Source organism: Dendronephthya gigantea, unplaced genomic scaffold (assembly GCF_004324835.1).
Source record: "Dendronephthya gigantea isolate DGI-Jeju-01 unplaced genomic scaffold, DenGig_1.0 000196F, whole genome shotgun sequence".
Taxonomy (NCBI): domain Eukaryota; kingdom Metazoa; phylum Cnidaria; class Anthozoa; order Malacalcyonacea; family Nephtheidae; genus Dendronephthya; species Dendronephthya gigantea.
In genome coordinates this window covers 156,383-177,349 of record NW_021163206.1, presented here as the reverse complement: position 1 = coordinate 177,349, position 20,967 = coordinate 156,383, and the positions used below count along the sequence as shown (strand labels likewise).

The 20,967-nt window shown below is 36.5% G+C and overlaps 1 long non-coding RNA gene across 1 annotated transcript in view; it reads right to left on the bottom strand.

Annotated features, from left to right (window-relative positions):
- Positions 1-17,773: 17,773 nt before the first annotated feature.
- The window catches only part of LOC114539194, a 40,924-nt gene continuing 37,730 nt past the window's right edge, over positions 17,774-20,967 (bottom strand). Inside the window, exons 3-4 of the long non-coding RNA XR_003688847.1 lie at positions 18,371-18,575; positions 17,774-17,956 (exon numbers count right to left, since the gene is read on the bottom strand). This is a non-coding gene — a long non-coding RNA (uncharacterized LOC114539194). The remainder of the gene's footprint in view (positions 17,957-18,370; positions 18,576-20,967) is intronic.

Genomic DNA, 20,967 nt, shown 5'->3' with positions numbered 1-20,967 from the left:
CCCGCCGTCCTGCCTAGAAAACAACCTAAAAGCAAGTTATATGCAAGCCGCCATGCAGGACAAACCCATATTTATTTTGGGAGACCTCAATTGCAACACCATGAAGGTCACCGCTGAGACCACAGCATTGGAAAACTTCATGTACGAGATGAACTTAAAGCAATTGATCACTTCACCAACCAGGATCACAAACACTTGTGAATCACTAATCGACGTAATCATAACTTCATCACCCAACCTTGTCCATCAAAGTGGTGTTATGGACACACTCATAAGCGACCACCTACCAGTATACACCGCGTTAAACATGAAACTTCCTAAGCCATCAGTACAGAGCATCCTGACGCGAAGCTATAAAAGCTATGATAGTTCAAAGTTCATTACCCATCTTGGTACAAGATCACAAGAACTCATTTCTATCTTTTTCGATTCCAATGTCAATTCAAAACTCAGAAAACTTAATGATGTCCTCTCTACTACTTTGGCTGTCCATGCTCCAATTAAAGAGGTCAAGATTCGACGTCGATCCTGTCCATTTGTTACTGCTGACATCAAAAAACAAATGATCTACAGAGACCAGCTACATCGTCGATACAAACAGACACGAGAAATGGAGGACTGGAAGAACTTTAAAACAGTCCAAAAATCAATCAAATCCACCTTAAAAGTCGCAGAGAAAGACTACGTCCGCACTGAAGTTAATACACATAAAGACAAACCTGGGTCACTTTGGAAAGTAATTCATAGCCGCATTCCGTCTAGAGACAAAACAACCCCAATATACAGCAAAAACCAGGAAGAGGTTGCCAACGATTTTAACAGTTTTTTCCAGTCAGTAGGGATAACAGCCGCCGAAACAGCTACGCAACTGGCCTTAGATAATAACATCAATATATCTTCCATGTCTGCCTGTGAAATCAAGAACCTACAATGTCCGATCGAAGAGTCATTCCACTTCATACCTGTTACCTGTGCGGAAATTGAACGCATACTAACATCTATGCCATCAAATAAATCACCAGGTCCCGACAAAATCAGTATGAGAACTATTAAAGACTGCCTCCAAGTAATCTTAGGCCCCCTGACGGATATCATCAACAGTTCATTTACAACTAATACGTTTCCAGAAGCCTGGAAAATAGCAGAAATCATACCAATATTAAAAGAAGGGGATCACGAAATAGCCTCCAACAACCGTCCCCTCTCAATGCTCAATGTAATCTCGAAGGTATGTGAGAAAGCGGCCTTAAATCAATTCACGAGTTTTTTAAACCGGACCGGCCACCTTACGGCACACCAGAGTGGAAACAGAAAGTACCATTCAACGGAAACCCTCAATATATTAGTAAACGATTTTTTCCTGAACGCAATGGATAACAAAGAGCTATCTGCCCTTATTCTGTTAGATCTGTCCAAAGCCTTCGATAGCATCGACCACACAATATTGCTTCAAAAACTAAGCAATATTGGAGTATCTCGTAAGGCTCTAAATTGGTTTAGAAGCTACCTTTCAGACAGAAAGCAATACGTACGCATTGGCTCTTCAGTATCAGAAACTCTTTCAATCACTCATGGCGTCCCACAAGGGGCAATATTGTCACCTCTGTTATTTTGCATCTATATAAACGACCTTCCAACAGCACCAAAAACAGCTAAGTTAGAATCATTTGTGGATGATTCGAAAATATTCATGTCCTTTCCAATCACGAATATAATCGATGCAAAAAGTAACATAGAAGAGGATCTTAAGAGGATTGCAACATGGTGTTTCACAAATAAGCTGTTAATTAACCCTGAAAAGACAAAATTAATGCTAATAGGCACTCGACAGTTAATCGGAAACCTTACTGAAGGACTGGTTATCTCGTTCCTAGGAAAAGAGATCACACCTTCCTCTTACGCCAAAGACCTAGGGCTATTCATTGACAGTTATTTAAGTTATGATCATCATATACGACACGTCATATCATCTTCAATGGCAAAACTGTACCAAATAAATAGAGTAAAGGACAGCTTCGATAGCGAAACCCTCCACACGATTGTCAATGCCCTAGTGATGAGCAGATTGTATTACTGCTCTACGGTGTGGTCGAATACATCGGCAACAAACATAAAAAAACTCGAAAAAGTACAAAATTTTGCTTGTAGGATCATAACAAATACAAGGAAATACGACCACATAACACCAGTACTACAGGCGATCGGTTGGCTCCCAGTCAAGGAACATTTACAGTACAGAGATACACTAATGGCTTATAAATGCATGAACGAACTTGCACCGCCGTACTTATGTGACCAGTTTTTAAAACGAAATGCAGTTCACAACAAGAACACCCGGAATAAAGACGACCTTGACATTCCCCCATGCAAAACAACATCAGGTCAAAGAAGTTTTTGCTATAGAGCAATAAAAATCTGGAACATTTTAGATAAAGATTTTAAAAAACTACCTTTTAAAACATTTAAGAAGCACTTAAAGAAAAATATGTTAACAAATTACGTTAACGGAAACCTATCTTAGTTAAAGTATTAAAATCTTAGTATAACTATATAACTAGGATTTCTCTTAATTGTAAACATATTTTATAAACATAGCATAGTCAATAACGTAATTGTAGATAGAAATATACCTATTTTTAGCCTTGTTAGTACATACTGAAAAGCCCTATTGGGAGTATGTTTTATGTATAATAATAATAATAATAATAATAACGTAAGGCATCATGTTAAGTTGGCCACTGTCGTTGTTATGACCCAAGAACCCCGACTGAATAAAGACAATATTGGCTTTGTTGTCCATGATAATTTGAGTGGGAAAGTTATGGTATCTAGAGTGTCCACTGTAAAAATCCTGCTGAGGTTCAGTTTGTGGTCTTTGTATTTGATGACGAGTTCCATCAATGACTGCTACAGCACCTGGAAACATGTCCCACTCATTTGCTATGGCCAGCCATTCTTCTTCCGTACGCCATTTTACAAAACTTTTAAAGTAACTCCACAAAACAGGAAGTAAAAATCTTATCTCTCTTTCAACCGTCACTGGACTAACCATGAACAATCCGCTAAACATGACAAGTTCAGGATACATTCGAAGCCAGATGATAAACATGAGTATCCGATTTCGAATATCAAGTGAAAAGGGGTTGTCACGAATCCTTAGTCTCCGACGACGGGTGAACATTTGTAAATGTGGTGTCACATCATTAACTATTCGTCGAAAGGATTCGATGCTTTCTCCAGTCAAGCTCCAAAATAAATGCTCGCCAGTTTCCAATTCTTCGAAAAAGTTTCTCTCACGGAAATTAGAATGGACAAAGTTGGGGTGCAGTGTATGTTCCACTCGCGGTCTGAGTATATGTATATGCCCGCATGTAGCTGCCAGTGCCAGTAAATCGTTAAGCGACTGAGAAAGATGAGTGAAAGAACGAAGAAGTGATTGGATTGACTCCTTATTCCTAATCACGTCGTATTCCTCTTGCGCTGCTGCTTGAAGAGTCGGCAAATATACTGATGTTAAACACATAACAACATTATTCAAATGTATTAGGGCTATATTCAGAACTTGCATTTCATTTGCCATCTTTAGTAATTTACCAAAGTTGTTTGTTTGTAATACCCCAAAAAAGCGCACAAAAAAATCCTGTTGATAAAATCTGAATATACATAAATAAAACCCCTATTGTTTGCGAACCCTATACTTTATTTAATCAATAACAATGACCCTGTGGACAATTGTGCTGTTAGGATACGATTAAAAACCTCATTTATTCCATATTCCCTATATTTGTGTTAATAAGCAAAGACAAAGTGGTGTTTATAAAAAAGGGTTGCCTTTCTTAGATACAAACATTGTAAAAGGGTAAAATTGTTGCCTGTAAGAAAAAGCTAAATTACACATGTTATATATGCTCACCAAAATTCAATACTTTTAATCTTTGCTCAGCCTCGTACCCAGGCGCTTTAATAGTAAAAAATAATGTTGCATCCAGTTATTGTATAGAGGTCAGCTAAAAAAAACGCGAGTGCGCGGGGGTGCTTGGGGTGGTTTTGCCAAATTTAGCGCCTGGCAGAAAATGAATTCAACATGGCAACATGTAAACAATCAAATGAATTATACAATATAATACAATACAATATAATTATATACTATAATTACTTGAATTAGATCCAGGTTTTTACAGATACACTGGTTTTTAAAAATGTTATAGGTTGATTAATATTATGTTACAAATTATATCCGATAAGTATCATGGAATCAATTTACTTTTAAATTCAAGTTGTTGTCATATCGCGTTGAATTCATCATCGGATTATTAAACCTGTAAACAAATAAATATGAGTTTATCTTTCATGTCATAATCAGAAACCTCTTAATATGTTGTAAATGCGCTCGCTTTTCCCAATAGTAATATGTAAATACGGCAGGTATTATTCGAGTACTCTACGAATATAGTCACTCCGACGGAAAATATTTAAATAAAAGTACCTTCAGATGATTCTTCGCCAAAGGAAACGTTCATAATACTTGGCTAGCCCGTAGACAGTCGATCCAGTAAAAAAATTATAAATAATGAGAATAAAAACTGCAAAATACAAACGTTTGCCAGAAATCGGTCACAATTTGCCAGAAATTGGTCATTTTCTGCCAGGCGCTTCCTCGAAAAAAACAACCTCCCCAAGCACCCCCGCGCGCTCACGTTTTTTCAGCTGAACTCTATATAAGACCTGAATGCAGCGTTATATATTTTAGTATATAAAATATACTAAAATATAATATATTAATATAATATATATAATATATAATATAATGCAACGTTTGCATTATATATAATATAATGCAACGTTTTATATTTTAGCGCCTGGGTACGAGGCTGATCTTTGCTGTCATTATTCACGCATTCTAGCGCTTAGCCCAGTGCTACAGGGTTGTAGAACTTCTAGCAATAGGCTAGTTTAATGACTCCGGATTCTTTACTTGTTTTTGGAAAAAAACACGTATTTATAAATTGGCTATGTATACTGATATCCATGCTTAAAGAGCTGTGCTTATTTTGATTTGATCACATAACAAAAGCCAACCTCTGGGGAATGAGGATTTCACAATTCTTTCGTCGCGTTAATGATATTAATGATATTGTTACGCAAAGCTTTATTGTGTTTAGAGATATGCATATAAAAATAGCTGTAAAAATAGGAATATCAAGAGCATGACTGGGATTAGTGAATGATTTTTGCCACAAGACGCCTGAGTAAATATAATTTTCGGCCATTAGCAAACATTAATCGCCTTTCCCTTTCATGTATGACATATCGTGGGGTTAAATAAGTAATAAGGTGAAAATAATTATAATCCTCTCAGAACTAATACCTGGATAAACAGTCTTAAGTCTTCACTTATCTTAATGGTCGCATTCTTTAAAAAAGTGTGCGTGCTGTAGGCCATTCAAGTTCTTATGTCAATCAATTGTGTTAAAAATGTTGCTCGGTCAAGCATGTAATAGATTACGTCATCAAAAGTTCAATTCGATAAAATAAGAGTGAAAATTGTTTAAGTTGAAAGATATTGTTCACAGACGTATTATTTGTAAATTTTACTAGTTGTTGATGATAAACATTTTAAGTTGTGAACATTTTTAAGTATTGATCGATTGAGCAGAAGACCAACTCGACTAGTGCGACAACGCCTTAAACAAACAAGATATGAGAGCTGAAACGAGCTTCTAAGACCAACCCACATTTCTAACTTACAACGCTGATTGGTTGGATAAGGATCAGCCCACTCTGGCTGATGACGTCTGCAAGTTTCCCTCAACCGTTGCTATAAAAGGGCGTGCACAACACCCAACCTTCAGTGGACTAGCGGAGTAAAAAAGACGTTCTTTGTAACTCAACTCTCCTCTTTTTGTCATCATGATCCATCTCGTCGCCCGACGTTGCACTTTTTCAACCTGCTTTGAGAGTTGAATGTTATTTACGGGCGACCAAACTTCCGTTTCGTAGCATAGTTGAGATTTTACATGAGTCAGATAAAGAGTACGCCTAGCTTTCATGTCTGTCAGTTGGGTACAAGTTCGTTTCAGTACACCTAACATTTTGTTCACCTTGGAAATGAAAGAATTGATTTGAAGCTCCCATGAAAGTACTGAGGACGTGATGATACCAAGATCCTTTTCACTGTCAACTCGAATCAGACTTTCTGTTCTCAGTTTATAATCATAAGTGATAGGATTTTTCTTCCGTGTAATAGTGAGTACTATGCATTTAGAAGTATTGAAACTGATGTTGTTATTTACACCCCAGCAATTCAGATTTATTAACGATTGTTGTAAACATTTGCAGTCGTCAGTAGAAGTAATTGTGCGGTGCAATTTAGCGTCGTCAGCATACAGAGCTGTTTCAGTTCCGTTTTGTACAACATCTGAAAGATCGTTAATGAAGATGAGAAACAATAACGGGCCGAGAATACTTCCTTGGGGTACTCCAGATGTTACTGCTGTCCATGTCGAGGCCACACCATCTATAACGACTCTCTGAGTCCTACCATTTAAATAGTCTGCGAACCAACCCAGAATTGGCCCTGAAACACCGTAACCATGTAGTTTCTCGAAAACGAGTGCATGATCCACGGAATCGAAAGCCTTAGCGAAATCGAGATACAAGACGTCAGTCTGAGTATTCTTATCTAGATTATGTCCAATAATGTGGAGTACTGATAGCACTTGGGTCACACACGAGCGTTTTCGAAGAAAACCATGCTGAGCTTGGCTAATGTGATGTAGAATGTGGTCGTGAAATCTAAAGTACACACAGCGTTCCAAGACTTTACTGACGATTGATAATAATGAAATGGGCCGATAGTTTTCCGCTGGCTTCTTCGAATCTTTCTTATGGATCGGTGCAACGTCTGCTGATTTCCACTCAGAAGGAATCGAACTAGATTGTAGAGAGAGGTTGAAGAGAGAACAAAGACTCGGGGCGATTTGTTGGCTGCATTCTTGTAAAAGACGCGCAGGAATTCCATCGGGACTACTTGCTTTGGATGTATCAAGATTTTCCAGACTTTCGTTTAGTCACAGAATACCTATCAGAAGTAGAACTCCTGTACTTTTTTCGTAAGTGTGATTCGTCAGGATTGGTCACTTAGCAAGTGCATTTTTTTGAGGTAGTCACCCCCTGCCAAAATTTAGCAATATCGCGCGCGCCATATTGCTCATTTTTGGCAGGGGGTGACTGCCTCAAAAAAATGCACTCGCTAAGTGACGAATCATTTACGAAAAAATAGTATATAGTTATTCTTCTGATAGGTATGCTGTGGTTTAGTGCTTGTATGGTTAATATTATAATTATTTGTGCTGTTTTGATGTTTTGAAGCTTTAGCTATAGAAAAGTTTAACACTCACTTAAACTGCAACATAATGCAGCAGGCAAACAGGTGATTTCTGTTCACCTTTACGATTGTCTTTGTTTCCGAAAAATTTGTACGAGCTATTTCATAACATTAGCGTAGAAAGTTAGGTCTAGGTAGCGCACGAAATATTTTGCTTCGTTTAAAATGGCGAGGGGTTGCTGCATGCATGTATTTCTAGTTAAAAATACAAAACAATCGCACCGTAACCATTAGCTTCACTTGGCCCGCATATAACCAACTTATGTAAAAACAGTGCTTTAGAGCACTTCATATCTGATGGGATATGTTACAAGCTACGAGTAAGATGGTAATGTCTGTAAAGATACAGTGTGTCAGATGGAAGAAAATTTATCATGAACATTACACTGAACTCATCAGTTTAAATTGTTATTTCATTTGAGATCCTACCAAAAGGTATTAAGTCTCGTCAAAGATCTTTCCAAAAAAGGATAAAGTAAAATAAAAAACTGTTGGCTTTCACCGCAAGAACTGGTGGTGTAGTGGTGAAGATGGTGATCTGCCAAGTATACAGTCGATGGTTCAAGCCCTGGACAAACCGAAAAAGAACAACAAGGTAATTAGGTGAGAATTTGTGAGTGTGAGAGGAGTAGAGCGAGAGGGCGAATATGCCCTCGCCTTTGGCGAGGAGTAGACAGAGGGGGGTTGTCTTTCCCCCGTCTTTCCTCACTTTCAACGTAAGCTTTCTTCAAAAATTTGATTGTGTAAGGGGATAGTTTGGGATATCTGAGGATAAGAAAGGGTAGGGATAGATAGGAGTAAATAGGAGGATAATTAGGGGTAAAAAGGTTTAAATGAGTACAAAAAGACTTAAACATTTTATATACTGTTTTCTCACCTATACCCTCCCCCTGCTCCCGGGAGCCGAGGCCGCCCGATTACTAAGTCTTTTTGTACTCATATACCTCTCATTAACCCTACTCATCCCCTGATTTCCCTAAAGATTAACTTTTATTTCCAAAGATTATTCGAGTATAAACCCGAACAACAAACCAACCCTTTTTCTTTCTTTCCGCCATGAGAAACGTACCATTCTGTTCGTGATACCACGATCTTGTACTTGAAAGTGCACGACTTTACCACAAGGCTAACTGGCGATTGTTGAAAGCCTACACAAACTTATTCGCCATAACCTTACCATGTAATATTTATAACGAAAATTTCCATATAAAACCAGATTCGAACCTCCGACTTTCGACTCATGAAACCAACATCTTCACCATTAGACTACAATTTCTTCTGCTGAAAGGCTACGTTTATCTAATTTACTTTATCCTTTTCACGATCAAGTTCATAATAAAAAATGGTTATGATAGGATTCGAATCATCGATTTACCACTGGGTGACCATAGTCTTAACCACTAGACTACAAGAACTTGGGCTGAAAGGCTATGGTGATTTAATTTTCTTTAACCTTTTCACAAAGTTCATATTGAAAAACGGTCATCGTAGTATTCGAACCATCGATTTACCACTTAGGAGGCCATTGTTTTCATCACTAGACTACTAGATCACGTGCTGAACAGCTAAAATTATTTAATTAACTACATCTTTTTCACGAAGTTCATAATGAAAAAACGGTTTCGTTTCAAAGACTCGAACCATAGATTTACCACTAGGGAGACTTTTGTCTTTACCACTAGACTGCAAGATCATGTGCTAAAGGGCTATGATTTTTTAATTTACTTTATCTTTTTCACGAAGTTCATAATGAAAAAACGGTTATGGTAAGATTCGAATCATCGATTCACCATTTGGGAGACCACTGTCTTTACCACTAGACAACGAGATCATGTGCTGAACGGCTAAGAATTGAATTCGAATTACCGATTTACCACTTGGAAGACCATTGTGTTTTCCACAACACTACGAGATCATGTGCTAAGCGGCTATGATTATTTAATTTACTCCATCTTTTTCACGAAGTTCATAATGAAAAAAATATTATGGTGGGATTCGAACCATCGACTTACCACTTGGGAGACCATTGTCTTCATCACTAGACTACAAGATCATGCGCGGATGGGCTATGATTATTAAATTTACTTTACCTTTTTCACGAAGTTCATAATGAAAAAACGGTTATGGTAAGATTCGAACCGTCCATTTACCACTTGGGAGACCATTGTCTTCACCACTAGACTACGAGATCATGTGTTGCACAGATACTTAATATTTGATTTACTTTAACCTTTCCACGATGTTCATAATGAAAAAACGGTTATGGTAAGATTCGAACCATGGACTTACCAATTGGGAGACCATTGTCTTCACCACAAGACTACGAGATCATGTGCTGAACAGCTGTTTAATATTTGATTTACTTTAACCTTTTCACGACGTTCATGATGATAAAACGGTTATGGTAAGATTCGAACCATCGATTTACCACTTCCGAGACCATTCTCTTCACCACTAGACTACAAGATCATGTGCTGAAGGGCTATAAATATTTGATTTACTTATCTTTTTCCGCGATGTTCATAATGAAAAAACGGTTATGGTAAGATTCGAACCATCGACTTACTACTTGGGAGACCATTGTGTTCTCCAATAGACTACAAGATCATGTGCTAAAGGGCAATAAATATTTAATTTACTTATCTTTTTCACAAGGTTCATAATAAAAAACGGTTATGGTAACATTCGAACCATATCTTTTTCACGAAGTTCATAATGAAAAAACGGTTATGGTAAGACTTTAACCATCGATTTATCACTAGGGAGACTCTTGTCTTCACCACTAGACTACGAGATCATGTGCTGAACGACTATGATTATTTAATTTACTATATCTTTTTCACGAAGTTCATCATGAAAAAACGGTTATGATAAGATTCGGTCCATCGATTTACCATTTTGCTGACCACTGTCTTCACCACTAGACTACGAGATCATGTGCTAAATGGCTAAGATTATTTGATTTACTTTATTGTTTTTACGAAGGACATAATGAAAAACAGTTATGGTAACAAAGCTGAAGGGCTATGAATATTTGATTTACTTATCTTTTTCACGAGGTTCATAATGAAAAAATGGTTATGGTAAGATTCGAACCATCGACTTACCATTTGGGATACCGTTGTGTTCTCCAATAGACTACAAGATCATGTGCTGAAGGGCTACGATTATTTAATTTACTTTATCTTTTTCACGAAGTTCATAATGAAAAATCGGTTATGGTAAGATTCGAACCATCGCTTTACCATTTTTGAGACCACTGTCTTCACCACTAGACTATGAAATCATGTGCTGAGCGGCTATTAATATTTGATTTACTTTAACGTTTTTCACAAAGGACATAATGAAAACGGGTTGTGGTAAGTTTCGAACCATCGACTTACCACTTGGGAGACCATTGTCCTCATCACTAGACTACAAGATCATGTGCTGAAGGGCTATGATTATTTAATTTACTTAATCTTTTTCACGTTGTTCATAATAAAAAAACGGTTGTGGTAAAATTCGAACCATCGATTCACCATTTGGGAGACCAATGTCTTCACCACTAAACTACGAGATCATGTGCTGAACGGCGAAGATTATTTGATTTACTTTAACATTTCCATGATGTTCATATTAAAAAAACGGTTATGATAAGATTCGAACCATCGACTTTCCACTTGGGAGACCATTGTTTTCTCTAATAGACTACAAGATTAGGTGCTGAAGGCTATGATAATTTAATTTACTTTATATTTTTCACGAAGTTCATAATAAAAAAACGGTTTTGGTAACATTTGAACCATCGATTTACCACTTGGGAGACCCTTGTCTTTTCCACTGGACAACAAGATCATGTGCTGAACGCCTATGACTATTTGATTTACTTTAACCTTTTCACAAAGTTCATAATGAAAAAACGGTTATAATAAGATTCGAACCATCGATTTACCACTTGGGAGACCATTGTCTTTACCACTAGACTACAAAATCGTGTGCTGCACGGCTAGGATTATTTGATTTACATTAACCTTTTCACGAAGTTTATAATGAAAAAACGGTTATGGTAAGATTCGAACCATCGATTTACCGTTTTAGAGACCATTGTCTTCACCACTAGATTACGAGATCATTTGCTGCACAGATACTTAATATTTGATTTACTTTAACCTTTTCACGAAGTTCATGATGATAAAACGCTTATAGTAAGATTCAACTCAACGATTTACCACTTGGGAGACCATTTTCTTCACCACTAATCTATGAGATCATGCGTTGAGCGGCTATGAATATTTGATTTACTTTAACCTTTCCACGATGTTCAGAATGAAAAAACGGTTATGGTATGATTCGAACCATCAACTTACCACTTGGGGGACCATTGTCTTCTCCAATAGACTACAAGATCATGTGCTGAAGGAGAATGATTATTTAATTTGCTATATCTTCTTCACGAAGTTCATAATGAAAAACGGTTATGATAAGATTCAGACCATCGATTTACCATTTAGCAGACCACTGTCTTCACAACTAGACTACAAGATCATGTGCTTAACGGCTAAGATTATTTTATTTACTTTAACGTTTTCACGAAGGAAATAATGAAAAACGGTTATGGTAAGATTCGAATCATCGATTTACCACTTGGCAGACCATTGTCTTCACCACTACACTACGAGATCATGTGCTGAGCGGCTAGGATTATTTGATTTACTTTAACATTTCCACGATATTCATAATGAAAAAACGGTTATGGTAAGATTCGAACCATCGACTTACCACTTACGAGACCATTGTCATCACCACGAGAATACGAGATCATGTGCTGAACGGCTCTGATTATTTGATTTACTTTATCTTTTTAGAAATTTCATAATGAAAAAACGGTTATGGTAAGATTCGAATCATTTATTTATTATTTGGGAGACTATTGTCTTCACCACTAGACTACAAGATCATGTGCTGAACAGCTATGATTATTTAATTAATTTGATATTTTTCACGAAGTTCATTATGAAAAAACGGTTATGGTAAAATTCGAACCATCGATTTACCACTACGGAGACTCTTTTCTTCACCACTAGACTATGATATCATGTGCTGAACGAAAATGATTATTTAATTTATTATATCTAATTCACGAAGTTCATAATGAAAAACGGTTATGATAAGATTCGGACCATCGATTTACCATTTAGCAGACCACTGTCTTCACCACTAGACTACGAGATCATGTGCTTAACGGCTAAGATTATTTGATTTACTTTAACGTTTTCACGAAGGACATAATGAAAAAACGGTTATGGTAAGATTCGAACCATCGACTTACCACTTGGAAGACCATTGTCTTCTCCAATAGACTACAAGATCATGTGCTGAACAGCAATGATTATTTAACTAACTTCTTCGTTTTCACGAAGTTCCTAATAAAAAAACAGTTATGGTTAGATTCGAACCATCGATTTACCACTAAGGAGACTTTTGTCTTCACCACTAGACTACGAGATCATGTGCTGAACAACTATGATAATTTAATTTACTATATCTTTCACGAAGTTCATAATGAAAAAACGGTTATGGTAAGATTCGAACCATTGACTTACAATTTGGGAGACCATTGTTTTCACCACTAGACTACAAGATCATGTGCTGAACAACTATGATTATTTAGTTAACTTGATCTTTTTCACGAAGTTCATAATGAAAAAACGGTTATGGTAAGATTCGAACCATCGAGTTACCACTTGGGAGACCATTGCCTTCTCCACTAGACTACCAGATCATGTGCTGAACGGCTAGGATTATTTGATTTACGTTAACCTTTTCACGAAGTTCATAATGAAAAAAACGGTTATGGTAAGATTCGAACTACCGATTTACCATTTTGGAGACCTATGTCTTTTCCACTAGACTGCGAGATCATGTACTGAACGGCTATGATTATTTAATTTACTTTATCTTTTTCACGAAGTTCATAATGAAAAAACATTTATGGTAAGATTCGAACTACCGATTTACCACTTTGGAGACCATTGTCTTTTCCACTAGACTGCGATATCATGTACTGAACGGCTATGATTATCTAATTTACTTTATCTTTTTCACGAAGTTCATAATAAAAAAACGGTTATGGTAAGATTCGAACCATCGCTTTACCATTTTGGAGACCACTGACTTCACCACTAGACTATGAGATCATGTGCTGAGCGGCTATTAATATTTGATTTACTTTAACCTTTTCACGAAGTTCATGATGATAAAACACTTATAGTAAGATTCAACTCAACGATTTACCACTTGGGAGACCATTTTCTTCACCACTAATCTATGAGATCATGCGTTGAGCGGCTATGAATATTTGATTTACTTTAACCTTTCCACGATGTTCAGAATGAAAAAACGGTTATGGTAAGATTCGAACCATCAACTTACCACTTGGGGGACCATTGTCTTCTCCAATAGACTACAAGATCATGTGCTGAAGGAGAATAATTATTTAATTTGCTATATCTTCTTCACGAAGTTCATAATGAAAAACGGGTATGATAAGATTCGGACCATCGATTTACCATTTAGCAGACCACTGTCTTCACAACTAGACTATAAGATCATGTGCTTAACGGCTAAGATTATTTTATTTACTTTAACGTTTTCACGAAGGAAATAATGAAAAACGGTTATGGTAAGATTCGAATCATCGATTTACCACTTGGCAGACCATTGTCTTCACCACTACACTACGAGATCATGTGCTGAGCGGCTAGGATTATTTGATTTACTTTAACATTTCCACGATGTTCATAATGAAAAAACGGTTATGGTAAGATTCAAACCATCGACTTACCACTTACGAGACCATTGTCATCACCACGAGACTACGAGATCATGTGCTGAACGGCTCTGATTATTTGATTTACTTTATCTTTTTAGAAATTTCATAATGAAAAAACGGTTATGGTAAGATTCGAATCATTTATTTATTATTTGGGAGACTATTGTCTTCACCACTAGACTACAAGATCATGTGCTGAACAGCTATGATTATTTAATTAATTTGATATTTTTCACGAAGTTCATTATGAAAAAACGGTTATGGTAAAATTCGAACCATCGATTTACCACTACGGAGACTCTTTTCTTCACCACTAGACTACGATATCATGTGCTGAACGAAAATGATTATTTAATTTACTATATCTAATTCACGAAGTTCATAATGAAAAACGGTTATGATAAGATTCGGACCATCGATTTACCATTTAGCAGACCACTGTCTTCACCACTAGACTACGAGATCATGTGCTTAACGGCTAAGATTATTTGATTTACTTTAACGTTTTCACGAAGGACATAATGAAAAAACGGTTATGGTAAGATTCGAACCATCGACTTACCACTTGGAAGACCATTGTCTTCTCCAATAGACTACAAGATCATGTGCTGAACAGCAATGATTATTTAACTAACTTCTTCGTTTTCACGAAGTTCCTAATGAAAAAACAGTTATGGTTAGATTCGAACCATCGATTTACCACTAAGAAGACTTTTGTCTTCACCACTAGACTACGAGATCATGGGCTGAACAATTATGATAATTTAATTTACTATATCTTTCACGAAGTTCATAATGAAAAAACGGTTATGGTAAGATTCGAACCATCGAGTTACCACTTGGGAGACCATTGTTTTCACCACTAGACTACCAGATCATGTGCTGAACGGCTAGGATTATTTGATTTACGTTAACCTTTTCACGAAGTTCAATAAAAAAACGGTTATGGTAAGATTCGAACTACCGATTTACCATTTTGGAGACCTATGTCTTTTCCACTAGACTGCGAGATCATGTACTGAACGGCTATGATTATTTAATTTACTTTATCTTTTTCACGAAGTTCATAATGAAAAAACATTTATGGTAAGATTCGAACTACCGATTTATGGTAAGATTTAAACCATCGCCTTACCACTTGGGAGACCATTGCCTTCACCACTAGACTACAAGATCATGTGCTGAAGGGCTATGATTATTTAATTTACTTTATCTTTTTCACGAAGTTCATAATGAAAAAAACGGGTATGGTAAGATTCGAACCATCGATTTACCATTTGGGAGACCATTGTCTTCACCACTAGACTACGAGATCATGTCCCGAACAGCTATTTAATATTTGATTTTCTTTAATCTTTTCACGACGTTTATGATGATAAAACGGTTATGGTAAGATTCAAACCATCGACTAACCACTTAAGAGGCCATTGCCTTCACCACTAGACTACAAGATCATGTGTTGAAGGGCTGTGATTATTTAATTTACTTTATCTTTTTCACGAAGTTCATAATGAAAAAACGGTCATGGTAAGATTCGAACTATCGATTTACCACTTGGGAGACCATTGTCTTCATCACTAGACTACAAGATCATTTGCTGAAGGGCTATAATTATTTAATTTGCTTTATCTTTTTCACGTTGTTCATAATGAAAAAACGGTTGTAATAAGATTCGAATCATCGATTTACCATTTGGAAGACCACTGCCTTCACCACTAGACTACGAGATCATGTGCTGAACGGCTAGGATTATTTAATTTTCTTTATCTTTTTCACGAAGTTCATAATGAAAAAACGGTTATGGTAAGATTCGAACCAGATTCAGACGTTCCTGGACTCGAATCCCAAGTTTTAAAAATGGGAGAGCATTGCGTTCACCACTACCCCAGTAGAACTTCAGGAGTGTCACTACACTGTTTTATTTTTACCTAATTTTTTATTTTACACAACCTTTTTTCGAAGGATTTTACGTAAGTTTAAATACGTTTGCTTTGATGATGATGATTTCTATTTTGTCTAAAACGCACAAACATGAATCTTATTCGTGGCTTTAACCTAATTGATTCATTTGTGCTTACGCTACCGGGTGTCCCAAAAAAGTACCTATTTTTAATTCAACATAACATAAAAACAAACTAAAGAATTACAATAAAATAACCAATGTGTAGTTGAGTAATGTCTAACTTAAAGTTTGATATATTTCATATGAAGTTTGAGCAAGTAGTTTCCGAGATATTCGCGTTTAAAGACACAGTAACGTTTTGAAATGTGTCAAAAATCAGCAAATAATGGCTTGTTAAATGCAACAATCCGATATCTACAGGGGCAATTTCCTGGTCGACTCATGAGTAAACGCGGCGATTGGCAATGGCCTCCACACTCCCCTGTCCTGACCGTGTGTGATTTCTTCATCTGGGGCTATTTAAACAGCAGATTTGGGAAGTTCCTCATGACCAACAACTTCAAAACTTGGGAGATCTTCGCGAGGCGATTGTTAGGTCATGTCGCTATTTGGACGCCCACATGATTCAAAGGTCTTTTGATAGCATGCTGAAACGGGCAAGAAAGTGCGTTGCTGCTGGTGGACATGAATTTGCAGATGAATTAGAGCAAGTAAAAAACGATTTTTAAAAAAACAACTAAAAAATAAGTTACAAGATACCATGTTACGAACCGGTATTGTTGAAACAAGTTTTATAGGCCATTTTTTCCTGATTTTTGACAAGTTTCAAAACGTTGCTACAACTTTAAACGCAAATATCTCAGACACTACTCGTTCAAACTTCATATGTAATATATCAAACTTTAAGTTAGACATTACTCCACTTAATATGGATTGTTTGATTGCAATTCTTCAGTTTCCTTACAAGTTATGTTGAATTAAAAACAGGTACTTTTTTTGGGCACCCGGTATAATATCACAGGTATGGAGACCATTGAGAAAAGGAACAGCGTTATTTCACAATAAGCTAGTTATATGCGGCCCAGGTGAAGCAAATGTTTACGGTGCGATTGTTTTGTATTTTTAATGAAGTCAAGTCTGATTTCACAGGTCACAAATTAAAATTTGAGGAAAATGGTAATTCAGATTCATTGTAGTTTTTCTCAACTTCTATTATATAGGTTTAAACTTTTGTTCTTAACAATTTATCAAAAATGTTTTAAAGACGCTCTGCAAAACAATTTTATTTCATATCTTAATGCAAGGACGCATTAAGCGAATGTTTAGTCCACCCGTTTTCGGTACATTTTCAAGTACATGTTTAACTTATATCTTATCAATTAACTTGCATGTTTTCTTTCAACAGTTCCAATTGAAGTTTTTCGCCATATGCTTATAACCGACCGGCGTTTGCCCAGACGTTTTTCCGCGGTGTTCTGGAGCCCGGTCACGTGTCACTACCCTACATGCGGTAGTGACGTAATCATCGCGGGATCTCTTTGCACATGCAGTTAGTCTTTTGCGAACAACAGAAGCTACGCGTCATGATTAAAGGAAAAATGTATTCAATTCATTCTTACAGTAATCTATTTGGACTAACGTATATATATATATATATTAATGCCATCTTAATAGATATTCCAAAATATCCCTTCAAAATCTTTATATTTCAACAATTCAGCTCTCAGCTTATTTCCCATTTTAATCAACTGTTTGCGTTCTTTTGTTAATCCATTTTTCCGTTGAGCAGCTTGACGTAGTTTGGTGTGTAATCCTTCAGATGACGATACTACTTTTTTCATACCAGGGACTTCTGAAAAAAAAGGAAAACGTTTAAAATTCAAATCATGACTAAATCATTCAGAATTTTATGAAGTGAATTAAGGGTTTGTTATGTGTTGATGAGAAATGTTGATGAGAAGTTTTCCAGCCGCAATCAATTTACTGTTTTGAAAATGGTCGTAATTTACAAATTGTGAACGGGTTTGAATGAAATATATCTCCATAGACAGGCGTCATAGCTATATCACGCTATTTTAGGTGGATCAGAACAGCAAGGGATATGCATTCTATATATGGTCTAACAACTGACAGTGGTTGGGTTACATCACAATCTATACGTTTCAATTAATTCAGTAGATTTAGAATGTTCTACGGCAGTCGTGATTGTTAAGATTCTAAACACAAATAAAGATAGTATTTCAACAGCGTCAGAAAGTACACTCACCTTTCTCTCGAAGGTCTTGTATAAACTGACTTTCTGGATTGTACGTATTCAAAGGTTTTCCGTGACTGGCAAGATCCAATCATCTTCTGCCTGTCACACAATTCTTGACTAGATGTTGCTAATACTTCTACCTCGGGTAGTTTATCTGCGACAAACATTAACCCATACTTTCATAAACGATCTCTGCAGAAACTCAAATTTCTGTCTATAAACACCGAATACAAAAATTTCGGACATTATGCTCTCAAAACAGATAAATATCAAACGATTATCAGTAATTCTTCCTTATCCACACTCTCGCCTGTAGGCTGTGTTACACTCACAATCATTGAGTGTGACATACAAATTTTGTCATTACCGATCACAGAGAAAGTTATTTCTTAATCGATACAAAGATTTAACGAAAAACACTGAAAATTAAGCTCTTTTTCGAGTGGAAATACCGCCATGGAAATGTTATGACTCCCACTCAACAAGTTTGAGTGCGCGTTTAAAATACAATAGTTCCTCGCTAACTCGAACTCCCTAAGGGAAAGGAAAATTGTTCGAGTTACCGGGGGTTCGAGTTAACCGGAGTTGGTGTCATATTACGTTTATTATATATAAGTAATACAATAAGGTATAATATCCAATCGAATCATTCTTCAAGAGATATCATGCCTACCAATATGAATGATCCCGAAACTGGACCAAATTTTTAAAATTAAAAGATCGAAAGAATACAAAAGGAACTAAAAAAGCTAGATCAATAACGACCGTTGCACTATACAAAAGTTTTAAAATTTATAAGCATTTATATACAATTATACACTGATTAACTTTTTGTATCTGCGAACGCAGATATATTGCTATCGTGCGCGTACCGTACCGTGTGTTAGCACATAGCCATTCACCGACGGGCTTATATAATTAGTCCAATATAAGCCAATCAGCGATTAGCTTACATCGTGTCCGCACCTGCGAACGGGCATTGTTGGGCCTCGTGTTATCAGGTGTTTATTGTGTTCGCCATTTTGGATTTTCATTTTTGGCTTCAAAAATACCTTGGATTGCTGAAAAATTCTCGCCATTTACAAAAATTCTCGCCATTTACATTGTTGTCATCTATCAACATGGAAACTTATACTCATCTGGTAAGTAGTCAATCTCTTCGGAGATCAAAACAATCTCTTCGGAGAACTAGACAATCTCTTCGGAGATCAAAACAATCTCTTCGGAGAACAAATCAATCTCTTCGGAGATCAAAACAATCTCTTCGGAGATCAAAACAATCTCTTCGGAGAACTAGACAATCTCTTCGGAGATCAAATAAATCTCTTCGGAGATCAAAACAATCTCTTCGGAGATCAAAACAATCTCTTCGGAGAACAAATCAATCTCTTCGGAGATCAGAAGTAATTCAGGAGCAAAATAGATATAACATTGCACATTTATACCGTACTCATAGTAGCTATATTAAGTGTACAAATTCAGATCACTGTGCATGTTGTTGCAGATCGACTGTACGGAAATTAACTAAGCAAGCAAATGCTAAACGATCTAGAGACCGTGCCCCGTCCAGATTGCCTTTAAAGAGAATTATATTGGCTGTGAGAAAGAGAAAAAATAGATCATTTTTAAAGCATTATTTTCTAAGAACTGCCCCAAAGTCATCCATTTTGAACAAAATAGCTAGTAATTTCAAGCAATGTTGTTTTCAATTTGTGCAATTGCAACGTATTTTTATCAATTCATTTGGATATTTTAAGCCAAGTGTCAACTTAGTTCACAAAAACATATATATGGCAAAACAATCACTGTGTAATATGTTAAACAGTCAAACCATAGCAGGCAATATTGCCAATGAACAATATCACATATCTCAAAGGACTCTAATGTTGTCAGGAGATATTGAATTAAATCCTGGTCCTGTTCAAAACAACAGTCCAACTAGGTTGTCATCTAATGTAGTGTTAAAACAAAGGTTAAGACGCTTTCAGTTAAGACCATTTGATGTTGGTGGTGATGGTGACTGTTTCTTTCGAGCTGTGTCACATCAATTATATGGTGACCCAGAACGACACTTTGAAGTTAGAGCAGCTGGTATTGCATATATGAGAGATAATCCTGAGAGATTCATTGAAAGTAATACTGAAATCTCTTGGTTAGAATACCTTAATAATATGTGTATGCAAGGGACATGGAGTGATGCTATGATAATACAAGCTGTGGCTGATCAGCTTAAGTTAAAAATTACTATTGCAGAGACACATGAAGGGTTTTGTGAGTACAGCATAATACAACCTGTATCGTTAACACAGCAACTAACTCATGTCTATTTGGGTCATATAGATGAGTATCACTATGTATCAACTTTGCCATCTACTTCAATGTCAGGTTTTGTTGAGATAAATCCTGAACAGTCGACCCAGAGTTCTCGGCCTATAAAGCAAACAAGAACACAGTACATGAAGAAATACATGAAACAAAAACGAGCTAATGAGATACAGAGCCCTGAGGCTAAGGAAAAGAGAAGAGTTTATGAAAAGGAATACAGGAAACGTAAACGGGACAGTAAGAGTTCCCAGACCTCACCACTGAGCATTGAGGCTAAGCAA